General features: G+C 39.9%; 1 protein-coding gene and 1 pseudogene across 2 annotated transcripts in view; one reads left to right on the forward strand and one right to left on the reverse strand.

Moving 5' to 3' along the window:
• AVEN (apoptosis and caspase activation inhibitor) overlaps positions 1-15,769 on the reverse strand; it is a 131,718-nt gene that overhangs the window by 42,842 nt on the left and 73,107 nt on the right. The window lies entirely within an intron of this gene.
• On the forward strand, positions 3,584-4,323 carry LOC311593125 (large ribosomal subunit protein eL42-like; annotated as a pseudogene). The gene is made up of 2 exons: positions 3,584-3,680; positions 3,790-4,323. The product of its transcript is annotated as a large ribosomal subunit protein eL42-like (transcript).

A 15,769-nucleotide genomic window follows, 5' to 3' on the forward strand; every position in this document is an offset into this window, starting at 1 on the left:
TTACAGACACAGCGAGAGGAAGTCACTGTGTACAAAAACTTTCAGAGACAGTCAGACAGAGTGGAGAAGAGCTGAAACATAAGTTGCTACATTAGTGATGAATCTTCTAGTGTCTGGATTTAATTAAGGCAGTAGTGAGAGGCAAGGAAGACCTGTGCCACTGACAATCTCTGAATATGTAAATTATCTGTGTATCTCCGGAAACAGAAGGGGGTGATATAATCAATGTGTTTAAAGTGTGTTTGATAATGCATTAATTCTGTGACCTTAGTAAAGTTAACTAATCTCTTTCCCATCTGAAAATTAGGATTTAATATTATCAACTTCATAGGCCCATCTATCCTTTAACAAGAGTGATGTGCATTCAGTTCTCCTCACAGGTTTTTACCGTATTTACCACTGCAAGGAAAGAGAACCACCATGAAAGGCATTTTACTATGGTAATATCCACTTAATATTAGACTATAAGTTCAGGAGTGATGGTTAGTGCAATGAGATTTATATATAAAAAATTTAAACATGAAGAATCATACAAAAAAAGAGGCAAAATAATCATTTTTATATAATCAATTATATAAAATATTCATAGAAAAATATAAACACAAAAATCTAAGTGAGATATTCATGGTATCTGTACTGTTAAGGACGCATTTAGGAAAAAGACAAAGGTATTATATTACCAGACACACAGCTTTCCATTAGTATGGGTAATTCCCAAAATTAACCTGTAAGCCCCACCTGCCCAGAAACCAGGTAACTTCCTGGGATGCTGGGAATTGTAGTTCTTGAAAATAACAAAGCCTCATGGGAAAGTTAGGTGGCCTATAGCTTTGTACTCATAAGCACCTGCAACAGGTGGCTTGGGGCCATTCTCAGGTAGGAAATTCTGGGGAATGGTCCTGATCACAGTTCATCTCTTGGTCAGTATTTAATTTAATAAAGCTTGCTTTAAATCTGGCCCAAAATGATGTAGTTAATCACAGGATTAACACATGCCAGGGTCTCTTCCACATGCTTATGTGAGCTGAAGTTCTGTCCATTTCTAAAGTTCACCTGTTCTATTAATCTTGGCTCTGGTGTGTTTTCTTTTAGGGAAGGGCTTACCTTTCAATGCTATAGAAAAATATCAATAATTAAAACCTGGTGTCATATGACCCTCAGGTGTATATATACTCATAGCATTGGCAAAAAAAAAAAAAAAAAAAAAAGGTACAACAAAATGCCCAGTTTTCATAGACCAATGACTAAAATCACTTCTGAATTGAACCTTATCAATATTCCTTAGTAAAAATTAACCCAACACTTATAGACTGGAGGCATCGTTTTGAGATTATCGAGTGAAAAGCATGAGAGAGGAAAACACAAAAGCACAGCACACGGAGGCACTGGCTGCGACACAGTAGGCGCACCTGCGCTTGGAGGCTGAAGCATTTGTAAGCTGGTGAGTGCATGCTGGTTCCCAATAATAGCACTTCTCCAATAATCAAGACTGAAGCCATTGTGTTAGTAAGGACTGTAACAGACACAGTCAAAACATCATTAACTGGGGACTGAAGAGCACATTAGGGGACATACAGGATTTTTGAGCAGATTTATATCCTAATTATGTTTTGTTTTATCTAATTATCTTGCAATACTTCCTAGTCTCTCGGTGAAGGTGATACTGAGTGGCTGCTCCTCCACCCTGGCTGAGACCTACTGCAGATGCATCTCTGAGGTTTTCATGTCTACTGTAAAACTGAAAATCAGTCCTCTGAGTCATAACAAAAAGATTTAAAAAATAAAAAAATAAAAAAAGGTTTCATGGATGTCTCTCCCAGAGGCAGGAAGAAGGCAGGAAGGTCCTCTCTTCGGCTGCTGCACATCATTCTGGAACACATAAAAACATGTGCACCCCTTGTGGGGCACGGACACAGCATGAAAACTCTTGTCTGTGGAAGCCAGGGGATAAAACGGTTGTGCAGGTGCACAGCTAAGAATCCTCTTCTCATCTCCTCAAAAGGCAACTGGTTACCGAAGCAAAATGGCACTGGACAATGGGTTCACTGTGGAGAAGCTAGCGATGGCTGGTGGGAGGGGCACAAAGAAAAATTACACTGATGCAAAGTGCCTACAGTGAGGTGGGGGAAGGTGGACCACACAGAAGGTGCTATGTGCCTGTAAAGCAACTAATTCCCCACATCATTCTACAGCTGGTTCGAATGCAGAAACAAACATGTGAGAATGGGTAGGAACACAGTGAAAACGAAGAGATGCAAGAAATATCAAACCATATCAAAGAGCCTCTGATTAAAACAACGTGTAGAACATGTATACTCTGAGATGCCAATAAAAAATCCAGAAACAGATCCACAGCAACAGGCAATGATGGTCTTTTCAACAAACATTTGGTATAACAGGGTAGCAAACAGGGGAAAAATAATATTATGTCCATTCTTTGCACTATATGGAAAAAACTCTGAATGCATTCAAAATTCCAATTTAAAATGTAAAATTCAATAATGCTTAAAGAAAATATAATTAAATTTCTTTAATTTTTCATTTTATTTTTGCTACAGTGTGTGCTGTTTTGGGTTTTATTCTACTTTGGTTTTTTGTAAATTCCCTCTAACATGAGTTTTGGAGCCGGCTTTTGAACTATGAGGAAGATTCCAGACATACAAGCCAGGCACAGTGGTATATGCCTGTACAAGGAGCTGAGGTAAGAGTAATGAGAAATCAAGGCTAGCCTGGGCTACACAAATGAATCTTGTGGTTTAGTTGTTGTTTGTTTGTTTTTAAAGACATTTAAATATATTAAATTTGACCACAGTTAAAAAAACATTATTACATATGCAATGTCAAAAATCAAATTGGTAGAAAATTCTAAAATATACAGAGATGGGGGCAAACTGTACTAGAATTCCATGACAGAATTCCATTTCTGGGGGGAGGGGAGGGGGTGGATATCTAACCAAGTCGGATTTTATCATCTAACTGAGAACCACATAGAAAAAGTACTGGTGAAAACAAGGAAGGATTTTCAGTCAGCCTGGCTTTCCCAGGAAGTCAGGAAGCCCTGTCCTCAGCCCTCTCACCCAGAGTACTGACATGAGCTTCAGGTTTAAGGAGGGGAAGCAACAAAGGCAGAGGGTAGGAAGCAGTACGCAGAAGTAAGCACTCCTGGTCACACTGTGATCTGGGTGATAGTGGGAGCAGTGCACACTCTGTCCTGAAACATTTATCCATCAGACACTTTGTTCTGGAATCCCACCAGCGACAAATGACTCTAAGAGCAAAGGAAGCTGACCCGCAACACAGGCAGACCCCAGGCTTTTCCCTTTTGTTTCCCAAGTGAAGACTCAGTGCTATGACCAAAAGCAGACTCACAGTCCTTGCTCCACTAATAGTTCTATTATGAAAAGAAATATTAGCAAACAAATATGAAAAGACAATTCCCAAAATCTTAAAATGGCCCTTAAAAGTTGAAAAGATGTTCAAATTGGCTAATATTATCAGAAACAAAAATCTGATCTGTAATGAGATGCCTACCACTGTCTGGCAATGTTGATAGAAACTGGCTAATAGACTTGTTGGCACAATAATGGAGAAGCAGGTGCTTTTAACTTATTCTGCTAGAAATTCTGAACAGGATAGGCCTGTGAAGGAAACTGACAAGATCTTGAAAAATAGAATGTTTCGTAGAGAAACTTCACTAATATGAAAATCCATGTGCACATCATTATTCAATGCCACTTATAATAATAGTTTTTAAAAAATGCAAGAAAGACCAACACGTTTCTTTCTGAGCTGATAAAACTCCTGCAAACATTGTGTACATTCCTAAGACCAGCCAGACATTCTGCAAGCAATGTGGCAAGTGCCAGCCCCACAAAGTGACATGTAGAAGAAGGGCAAGGATTCCTTATATGCCCGTTATGACAGGACACAGAGTGGCTGTGGTGGACAGACTAAGCCTATTTTCCACAAAAAGGCTAAAACTACAAAGAAGATTGTGCTGAGACCAGAGGTGTTGAGCCCAACTGCAGATCTAAGAGGATGCTGGCTATTAAGAGATGCGAGCATTTTGAACTGGGAGGCGATAAGAAGAGAAAGGGCCAAGTGATCCAGTTCTAAGGCGATGTTGTTATGAAGACAATATATCATGAGCTTTGATTCGCCTCAAAAAAAAAAAAAAAAAGGAACTGCCAATCAACGTGTCTGTGCACAGAAGGTCACCTGAGCGAACTAGATGTGTATAGTATACACATAGCGGAGTACTATGTCACCATAGCAAAGAGCAAAGATCTTCAGAAACCATAATGAAATCGCTCCTACAAAGTACAGTTGCATGCACAAAGGGCACAAAGTTAAGGCTGGTGAGATGGCTCAGTGGTTAGAAGTGCTTGACGCTCTAGAGACCCAAGTCCAGGTCCTAGCCCTCTATCAGCCAGCTCACAATAGCCTCTACCTCCAGCGCCAAGGAGCCCAGTACCCTCTCCTGGCCCGTGTGGACACTCACACTCATATGACATACTCACACATACATGCATATATAAAAATAAATCCTTAAAAGAATAAAGTAAGCCAGGCAGTAGTGGTGCATGCCTTTAATCCCAGCACTTGGGAAGCACAAGCAGGTTTGAAGCTGTGAGTTTGAAGCCAGTCTGGTCTGCAAGGTGAATTCCAGGACAGCCAAGGCTACTCAGAGAAACCCTGTCTTGAAAACAAACAATAAATAAATAAATAAAATAAAAATAGGGAAAGTGGACAAGAAGTGCATGTATCTTTAAAGTTTTATTGAGACAACACATAGCAGACACAACTAAGCTCCCAATTAAAAATTTCTTGGGATCTTTAAAGCTCTGAAATCATGCTTAGAATTGTTGAACATTTTCATTGGTCCAGAGAAAAGCCCAGTACCAGTCACTCCTTATCTATATCCTGTTGGAGGTTAGTCTGATGTATTTTGATGCTAATTACTGCATGTTGTCTCTGTGTCCCACCTGTACCTGGCCTAAGAGCCTAAGCTGGTTGAACAATAAAAGGTCATCACACCTGGGCAGGACAAATGGCATAGGTGTGGCTAAGGTTCCAGGGCTTGGGGAGAGAATCTTGGGAGGAGGAGAGACCGGAGGGAAGGAGAAAAGAAAAAGACTGTGCCATGGGTTAGGTGGAGGAGAAGCACATAGCCTGTCGTGGATGGAGATCTGGCCTAGATTATGATAATTAGCAAATATTTGGGATTATGGATGGGAGGTAGCTTGATAGAGATTATTAGAAGCAGATGGCACGGGATTGGGGCAGGTATGGAATATGGAATACCTCCCCCACTATGGGAAGTAGTTTAGGGAATTAATATCTGCCCTGTCCCAGGTTAACTAGGGCTATTTTAAAATGTAACAGGTGTCTGTGCCTTGGTTGATTGCTAGCAGGTTAAAAATACTGCTGTAATAATAATTTAGGCCTAATAATAGACATTATTAGGACATACTGATAAAAAAAAAAACCTACAACAATATCCTATTTCCCTAGACCTGGCAATCATGAATTTACTTTCCATCATTCTAATATTCATCTATCATGGACATTTCTCTAGGTCGTGAGAAAGAAGAATCATATGCACGTGAATCTTTACAAAACAAAACCTCAGAAGGTTAAGAGGCGGGGCTGGAGAGATGGCTCAGTGGTTAAGAGCACTTGGGGCTCTTGCAGAGGACCAGGGTTTAGTTCCCAAAACCTACATGATGGCTCACAACCACCTGTTACTCCAGTGCCAGGGGATTTGATGCCTTCTTCTGGCTTCTGTGGGCACCACACACATGTGATTCACAGGCATGCATATAAAATAAAATAAATAAGCCTCTTTAAAAAAAATTCTAAAGCCGAGAAGCCAGATAACAGAGGTTAACTAGGACTGGAGGAAAGTAGGGTAGACCCAGAGGAGGCAGCCACTTTGTGGGTGTGTCCTATATATAGTCTTGACTTTTGAAAGCATGTTAGTTTTGTACATATAATTAAACCAGCAAGGATGCATTGGAAAGAAAATGCCTAAAAATGATAAGTATCAGGACTTAAAAGGTAGTGCAGTTGGTACCTTACAAACATTAAGACCCTTATCATCCCTGCACTGGGGAGGCAGAGACAGGTGAATCCCTGGAGCTTGGTGGCCAGCAGCCTAGCCTACTTAGTGTGGGGTCCAGGCTGGTGAGAGACTCTGCCTTCAAAATAAAAAATGGGGAAAAAAATGTGGACCAATCTGAGGAATGACAACTAAGATTTTCCTCTAGCCTCGTATGTACATGCATGATGTACATACCTGTACCCACACATGTACACACAAAAACACAAAAAAAATCTAAAATTTAAGTCCATTTACTCCTACTTACAAATTCAAGCTGCTAATGTAAGTCTAGCAAGCCTTTTCTAAACCTTGTCTATTAAATAATTAGATGATGTAAGCTGAACAGTGCTACAATTTGTCAAAGTAAAAGAGGGTGTTGTAAAAGTTAATGAAGCATGTTACATCTTCCAAGTTTTAAGTTACAGTACTATTTTACAATTAGATGTTTTATTCTAAATTATGTGCTTTTGAGTAAAAAGAATTCCTCAATATGGCCAAAGTTAATCTACTTTTTTAAATGGAGTTATGCTGCTGACTTCCTCTCCTCCCAATACGATGAATACTCCTTGCCTTTTGTTTTAGGCTTGTAAGAAGATCCTTGTTAGTATCTTGCTTACATTGTATGGAAGAGTTGGGGAATGGAAGGACTTGGGATGGGGGCGGTGTCAGGAGCTCCACAAGGAGACTATCAAGGCTGGCTTATCTGGGCCAGGGGGCCCTGCACAAACTGATGCACCAACCAAGGACATTGCAAGCTGAAAACCTAGACCCCCTGTTCAGATATAGCCAATGGACAGCTCATTCTCCACATGGGAAAGTAGGCAGAGATCAGGGGACTGCCTCTCACAGGAACTCTGGTGCCTACAATTGCATCACTGCCCCTTGGCAGAGAGGCCCTGTGGGAACACAGAGGAAGGGGATGCAGGCTATCCAGATGAGAGCTGATAGGCTGTGGTCAGATGGTGGGGGAGGAGGACCCCACCTGTCAGAGGTCTAGGGGAGGGGAATAGGGCTGAAGAGGAAGAAAGGAGGTGGTAACAGGAAGATAAGAGATGTAGCAGCACAGTCTCCTTGTGGGTCCCACAATGTCGAGAGTAGGGACTACTTCGGACATAGACTCTGGCCACTAAACTTTGATCACTTCCCCCTGGCAGGGCAGCCTTACCAAGCTACAGAGGAAGAGGTTACAGGTAGTACAGATGAGACTTGATAGGCTGAGGTCAGATGTTAGGGGAGGAGGGCTCCCCTTTCTGAGGACTAGGGGAAGGAGGGAAGGGTAATTGGGAGGGAATGTGAAGAATTTAAACTGCAGAACAAGCAGGTAACTTATATTGCTAATCCCACTGTATAGCAATAGCTCTGAGACGGGCTGAGACATGAATGTCTAGGCATAGACAGTGTTTCTTGTTGGCTACAGAACCCCTACGAATTATTATTAGATGCCATTCTTTGTATGTCATGAATGAAGATTTACAGATGTCTTTTTGTTTTCTGCTCAAAGAGCAAAGAACCAACCTTAATTGTTCTTTACATCATGCACACCTTATACATTTATAATTTTAAGACTGTATAAGGCTTGTGAGAAATTATATGTTCTCAGAAGAAAAGAACGAGACACTAACATTGGATCAGACCTGACAGGATTCATTCCTCTCAGCATGCTGGACACTGACACCCTGCATCTTTCATGTTCCAGCACCAAGTGCTTCAGTTGCTGTTCCTCATAAGAAGAAGACAGCTCCCAGGACACCCTCGCAGAAAGCTTCCAATCCCAATTGGTCCAGCATTTCAGACTTTCCCATACAGGACTCTAACTCAGCCTGGAATTTCTCAACATTTAGAAACTGGACCACAAATGCTATTCCTAGCTTGCTTAACCATTTCTCCAATTTTATTTGGGCCCCTACAAAGGTATTATTCATCCCAAATCAGAAGGAAGAACCCTTAAGAGAATGATGCCCCATTTCCTTCAAGTGGGTCAGGGAAGTTTTTGGTTGCTTTCCTGGGCTATAGAGGGTTATTTTCAATGGGAATTGGTTAGAAGTTATTATTAGTCTTATTTAGAGAGAAAACGAGATTGGGCTCAGAGATGGCTCTCTTTTCCTTTCTTTCTTTCCTTTTTTCTTTCTTTCTTTCTTAGGTTTGGAGATAGTGGTTGAGAAGAAAGAAGGGGACATATAGAAACACATAGGGATGATGAGACAAAAAGTAAATTATTAAATCTACTCCTCAACTCAATGCCTTAATTGTCACTCACAAGGTTATTTTTAATTCACTAGTATAGAATTTTGTGTATAGATGCAAAATAAGTTTAATTTTACATACAGTGGTATAGAATTCAAATTCTTCACACATTATATGTATTTCTACTCTAATATGAGGTATTATACCCATATAACTCAATTATAATATAAGGTTTTACTTCTAATACTTTTAAACTGCTATTGCTTAGGATAAATAAGTTATGCAAGTTAATTGTTAGTTGATCAAATTATGGTCATATCAATTACTAGTCTATTTTATCACAAGAATATACATCTTAGGTATAACAGATATGATTCTATAGAAACATAAGGTAAAATAGATAAGGTCTTCAAAAACCTCAGAGACATACAGAATATGGCATTTTTTAAACGTTTTTATTGTTTTAAAATTTCATTGACAATGAGACAGGTTAACTCTGACAACACACAGCCTACCTCAAAGAGGATAATGAACATCAAAGAACCTCCTTATGGAGATGGTTTCAAATATGGCAAACAAGCCACCGTGCAAAATGTCCTCATTTCTACCACAGACAGAATTCTGCCTAAAAAAAGGGTAAGCTTGGATACAGAGTTGATAGCCAAACTCTGCCAAGACAGGGTAAGCAAGTCCTCAATAGTTCCTGCCTCACCAATATGTCTGTCAGATATATTGGGCGAGAAGGCTGAAGATGATGCTCCAGTGTTATAGAGAGTTTTGGGTGACTGTTTAGACAGCAAACTTTCTCTGTCATTTTCTCATTTGGGAAGCTGCTAACCTGCACTCCTGGTATACCCAGGTAATTAATTTTATTCCTTGTCAAGTCTCTGATGGGGTTGAAGGCCAGATAATTTAGTTTTACAATTAAGCTTAGTTCTTTAGGGGTTAAGATATTTTTAGGTCTAGATAGATGTTTTACATTGATAATGATGAGATATGATAGATATTGATTTACAATCAGAATTTTAGATGCAGCAAGATAGGAAAGATGTTTTCTTCAAGGCTGCCAAATACAAATAGCCAAAACTATGAATGTAACTATGAATGTAACATTTATATAATTTCTAATGTTTTGTGATTCTTCTTGCTTTAGGTAGTTTACTGTATATATGTGCAGTAATATAAATGTACATGTAAAAAATAAAAAATATTTAATAAAAAATAAATAAAAATTTTAAAAGAGTGAAGAAATTACAATTGGTATGTAATGTTTTTTGTTTGTTTGTTTGTTTAGTTTTGGTTTTTTTCCCCAGAGACTGTCTTGGCTGTCATGGGCTCACTTTATCAACCAAGCTGGCCTCAAACTCAGAGATTCACCTGCCTCTGTCTCCCAAGTGCTAGGATTAAATGTGTGCACCACCACTGCTCGGCCAATGTTTGGCTAGAGTTTTTCAAAGAGTCATGATAAGTAAATCAATAAGTGTTATTGTATTTTAATAAAGCTTTATTTACAAAGGCTAGAAATAGGCCAGATTTGCCCTCTACAGCATTGCTTGTCCACCACATTTTAAAGAATCCCCCTTTCACTGTTTGTTGAATCCCAAAAGCATATGGGGCCCTCAAGAAATGGGTAAAATCAGGCCATCCTTAAAAATATAGAAAGGTGTGTAGTGATGTGTGATAGCATCTGGTAAGCATTACCAAGTGTGAATAAACAAGTGGAAAGAAGGGAAGGCAGGGAGTACTTCCAAGTCAGAGAAGCCAGGTGCCCAACACCACACTCAGGAGTCCACCTACTGTGCTTGAAAAAGAGGAGGTGCCTGTGGTGAGCAAAAGAAAGAGAAAGTTAGATAAGTTATTGGAGTCATACTCAGGGGATAGGTATCATGCTAATGATATTTAAGCAGATCTACTCCTACTGGAACCTGTAGACAACTCTAACTAAATGTAGAAGATAATGTGTATTAGTACAGTTTGCAAGTATGCATTACATCAGGTTGAGGTCAGTAAAGCAGAAACCACACAGTCCTACGAATAGCTAACCCAGTAGTACTAAATAAATAGTAACAGCCCAGGCTAGAATGTGAAAGAGAGCAGAGGAGAGACTAAAAGTGTGAGACACAGAATGTGAAAACAGTGGGAAGAGAGAGTGTGAAAAATAAAGATACAGAAAAATCTTAAAGCAAGCATCAAAGTTGGACAAAAGGTCTAAAAGGAACTCAGGATGGGTGAGGCATCTCAGTTAGAGTTCCAGATTTACATTAGGAGGAGCAAGGTGATTGTCTGGCCTTGGACACCTGAACATGATTCCAAGCAGTGAGTACAAGAAGCTGTGAGATTTAATACAACTCCCTAGCATGGCGCTGACCAGAAGACATCCATTCAACAATGGACATATTATACAACTGCAGTATATGGTGAACATTAGAAACTCAAATAAATGTCAGAATAAACAAGTGGAAAGTGGAGTAGGCAGGGAGTGCTTCCAAGTCAGAGAAGCCAAGTGCCCAACACCAGAGTCAAGAGTCCACCTGGACCCAGTCAGCAGTTCGATGACTTCCTCTCAATATCCCCCAATAAAGGTATTCATATATGCCCACTTATATTAAACCATACCTCAAATTATGTCATTTTAAATGCTCCACTATGCATGTCTTGTTTTATTTTATTTTATATGTTCAAGAAATTTTTTAATGTAATTTGAAGTACTAAAATTTTTCAGGTCTAAGCATTCAGAACACATGACTGGTTTTTTTTTTCCAGAATATTTCATGTTGTTAGAGACCCTAATTATTAGCATTATTTGACTGAGTTAGAGAATATATAATTGAGAAAATGTGGTTCCTGATATGAATTAAACAAAATAAATATGTTACTTCTGTTTTTAGACTATAATGTTTGCAACATAAATTATGACTGTAGGAAAATGTTCTAGAACTCATTCTGCCTTATTTGCAAATATCCTTACATTGTAAAATTTTATTTAAAAACAATTATTCATATCAAAATTAGAATAGAAATTCACTCCTCGTTAAACTCAGTACAGACTGCTCTTGTCCTGAACACTCCTCAGTGGCACGCCACGACAACTATCAGAAAAGGTCCCACTGTATCTCAAACTGACATGCTTTTCACAAAATCCTAGGGATTTGTTCTACCAGTAGATGGAAAAAAGGCCACCTCAAATTTTCCCCCATTAAATTCCTCTTCACCGAGAGGAAACCAGGATTGCTCATCTCATTTCAACAGGAGGTAAAACGGGCAATCAAGAAAGAAACTGTCTGGTTGAAGACTTAGTAAGGACACTTCAACGGGAAAAAAAAGAAAAAAAAAGGGAAAATAATGGGATGGCTCACTTAGGGGGAGGGTGTCCTTCTCTTCTATTGAGTGTAAGGAGAAAGCACTATGGAAATTCAGGCTCTGGGGAGTCTAAGGCACTGCTTTCACCATGGACCTGTGGGTTAGTGGTTGTCAACTGTACAGGATACTTACAGGTCATCCCTGTGCATAAGATGGGTGAGGGCTGGGTGAAATTGAGTATTAAGACTGGAGTGAACGAGGTGCATAATTTAAGAGGCTTATTTATCTGCCAAAGCACCACAGTAAGGTTAATTACATGCTAAGTCTCTTTTTATATTGAGAAGAAGAATTTCAAATCACAGCTAGAAGTCAATCCCAAATTTATTGGAGAGACAACACTTTAATTATATTTTATATACCTTAAAGACAAACTCTCATATCCCCTTTTTAAAACCTGTTCTAAAACTATCATTCAGAAATCATTTTCTGTGTTTTCTTAAACCATCTCTGTATTACTTAATCTGCTTTCTCTTCATTATTCTTACTCAGTAAATGGTAACATTAGATAATACTCTTTTAGCAAAGCTATGCATGATGTTTTTCCAAGACACCATTTTCACTTGTATTATCAGCTTAAGCATGGCTTTTCATATGGGGAAGGGACACTACTGCATCATCTGTATGTACCAGGAAAGCATTCTGACAAAAAACAATGTAAGAGGAAGTGTTTCACAGAATGTAGAAGACACAGCACAATCAAGTCATTTGTCCTTGTCTAACCAGTTTGTGCTTGTGTGTTCTGAGGAATTCTAATTAGCACTTCTTTCATTTTAGCTTCTTTTCTTGAACTTTTCCCCCCTACTTTCACAGCTTTCCTAAGATGGGAAAGCAAAACATATTCTCACTAAAATATCCCAGAAGGTCATTCTTCAATCTCTTACATCAAGTCAAGGGTGGTGGCTTTAGGAAATGAAGGCAGCGGAGTGGCTTCAAGGACAAAGACTGCAGGGCTAAGGCTTAGCCCCAATTCAGCTGCTTATGGGTCAAAATGAAACATCCAGATTCTTTGTGCCATGGATTTTAATTCCACATAATAAAAATAATAATGCAGATTTGATGCCTGCCATTATGCTAAAGATTAAACGAAATAATGTGGTTAAATGTTCCTAACAGAACGTGGCATCCAGAAAGTGATAAATGTCTGCCACTATTAGCAATAAAAAGTTATTTACTTCAACAAATTCTCCAATGTCGACTATACATATAAGAAAGTTACAAGTATTGTTCTGAACCTTAATTCAATATGACACTTGGAACTGTTTTTCAAACCTAGAAGGCAAAGCCTGAGCTGAATCAGTTTACACAAAGCCAATGTGACAAGCTTCAGGGACACTCACTTGCACAGGCCCCTTCCAAGGCCTCCTTAGACTCCGGTGTCCATGTGCTCATATGGTTCTGTAGACTTTGTAAAAGTACTATGCTTGGTTACAATCTGTTAAAAGCATCCTTTCCAATGCAACTCCATTCACACTGACTCTGAGTCCTCAAGGTGTTTACTTTGGGTCTTTGGAGGATCTAGCTCAATGGTTCTCAACCTTCCTAATGCTGTGACATTTTAATACAGTTCTTCATGTTGTGGTGACCCCAACCATAAAATTATTCTATTGCAACTTCACAACTGTAATTTTGCTACTGCTATAAATTGTAATGTAAATATCTGATATGCAGGACATTTTATATGGATCCCCAAAGGTGTCAGGACCCACAGGTTGCTGCTCATCTAGATAAAGGGAGTGAGTTGTAGACATATTTATGTGGCCTCTATAGAGCCAGGCACCATGGTATAAGAAAGGCTTCCAGGAGCTGGAGAGATGGCTCAGAGGTTAAGAGCACTGCTTGATCTTCCAAAGGTCCTGAGTTCAATACCCAGCAACCACATGTGGTTCACAACCATCTATAATGAGATCTGGTACCTTCTTCTGGCATGCAGGTGTACATGCAGGCAAAACACTGTAAACCTAATAAATATTTTTTTAAAAAAAGAAAAAGAAAAGAAAAGAAAGGCTTCCAGTAGTATTTCTACTCTCTCTGTGCCTAACACAAAGGTGCCAGGCAGGTAGATGACTGTGTATCCCACCATGCCCAGTGAGAGGTAGGTCAATTGTAGAAAATAATAAAGGTCAAAATTAACCTATACAAACTCTTCCTATCAATTTAGTCCCTCCTGTACTTTGTTGAACTGGAAGTCTCTCTTTTAATAAAGGATCAGCAGTAAAGAAAAGTACATAAAGTTCTAAATACGCCACTACAGCAAAGGCATGGACAAATTGCTAGTGTTGTCAATTCAAATACTGCTTCTGAACAGGAAAACATGATAGGTCTGAAATCCAGAGCTCGCACTGTGGAAGAAAGGTGAGAGGTGTTCTTAAATACGCCAATGGAAAGCACAACCAGCCAAGTGAAAGCTGGAGATTAATCCAAGGCAGGCAGAGCTGTGGCGTCCATAGAGAAGGTGTCACTTGCACAGTCAAAGATATGAAGAAAATACAGGTAGACCTTCTCTTGAGGTTAATCAATGGTAGAAGGCCTAGTGGTGGATGGGGAAGAAAGAAGAAAACAGGGCCCTGCCCATGGCAGACAGAATATGAAGTGTAAGTCACATAACTTCACTGCTGTGAGAACCCTGGAAGCAACACATGTTGTGGTACATTGTGTAAAGATGTGTCTCTGCTTATTCAGTTGCTAATCCTGTACCAGCAGAGAGCTCTAGCCCATCACCGGTCTCATATGTCATAAATATTTGTTTCTTCTTCACCTGACAAGGGCAATCTAGAATTGTATTTGATTGGCTTTAATAAAGAGCTGACTCCCAGTAGCTGGGCAGGAAGGGGAAGGCAGAACTTCCTGGACAGAGGGGGACTCTGGGAGGAAGAGGCAGATGCAGAAGATTGACCAGCAGGGTGTAGAGGTGGATGGATGTGAACAGGAGCAGAGAGGTAAAGAAAGCACTAGCTATGTGGCAAGTCATGGGCTAGAATAGTCAGGTTAAGTTAGATGAGAGTTTGCCAAGCTGAAACGCCTAAGCTTTACACATTAGTAAAACTCTGGTGTCTTATTTAAACTGCTGTCAGGTCCAAGAAGCCCTGCTATAAACACACAAGACGCTTGGTTGTCCTTCACAGAGCAACTACCTGAGAAGCAACAAAGAGAAACTGTACTGTAGAGGTTCCTGCAGGACAGAAGTAGCCCTGGCTTAAAATAGATCTCACCAGGTCTTCATAAATTACCTATCTCTGGGCTGGGATGGACAAAACAATCAACGGAGCAGGGTAGTGGTTGGAATGAGAATGGCCCCTAAAGGCTCATAAATTTGAATGCTTAGTCACCAGGTAATGGAACATTTGGGAAGAATTTGGAGGCGTGGCCCTGCGGAAGGAGGTGCGGGCTTTGGGTTCAAAAGCCCACACACACTCTCTCGCTCTCTCTGTCTCTCTCCCTCGTGTGTGTGTGTATGTGTGTGTGTGTGTGTGTGTGTGTCTGTCTGTCTGTCTGTCTGTCTTCCTGCCTGCCTCTCCTTAATTCTCCCGCTATTCCTCTCTCCGCACTCCCTACTCTCTCTCTCGGCCTCTGGATCAGGGTGCAAGCTCTCAGCAGCTTTTCCATCTCCATGCCTGTATGGTGTTAAGAGGTAATAGTACTGACATACTACCTAAGAGTTCATGGTCTAGAGGAAAAGAATCATCAGTATGGCAGAACTAATCTAATGGTGACCTCAAAAAACTCGAAGACAGGGCTGGAGAGTTAGCTCGGTGCTGCTTTTCCTAAGGACCCAAGTTCGGTTCCGACACCCACATGGTGGCTCACATTCATCATACATAACTCACTTCCAGGGTTCCAACACCCTTCCTGAGCCTAAGATATGCGCACGGTGCACATACATACAGATAAAAAAAAGAGATCCATAAAAATAAATAAGTCTAACCATAATACAAAAATGCTTTTAAAGGTGCCAACATAGTTATACCCATTACTTCCCACATATTAAACATATTATTTTACTTATTCATTCATTGGCGGTTAGTTTGACAGGATTTTGCCACACAGTGCAGGCTAGCCTAGAACTCATTGTGTACCAGAGACCTTGCAATCCTCCTGTTTTACATCTCAGATGCTGGAGTTATA

The sequence above is a fragment of the Acomys minous genome, assembly GCF_964271855.1.
Source record: "Acomys minous genome assembly, chromosome: 3".
Lineage (NCBI taxonomy): Eukaryota > Metazoa > Chordata > Mammalia > Rodentia > Muridae > Acomys > Acomys minous.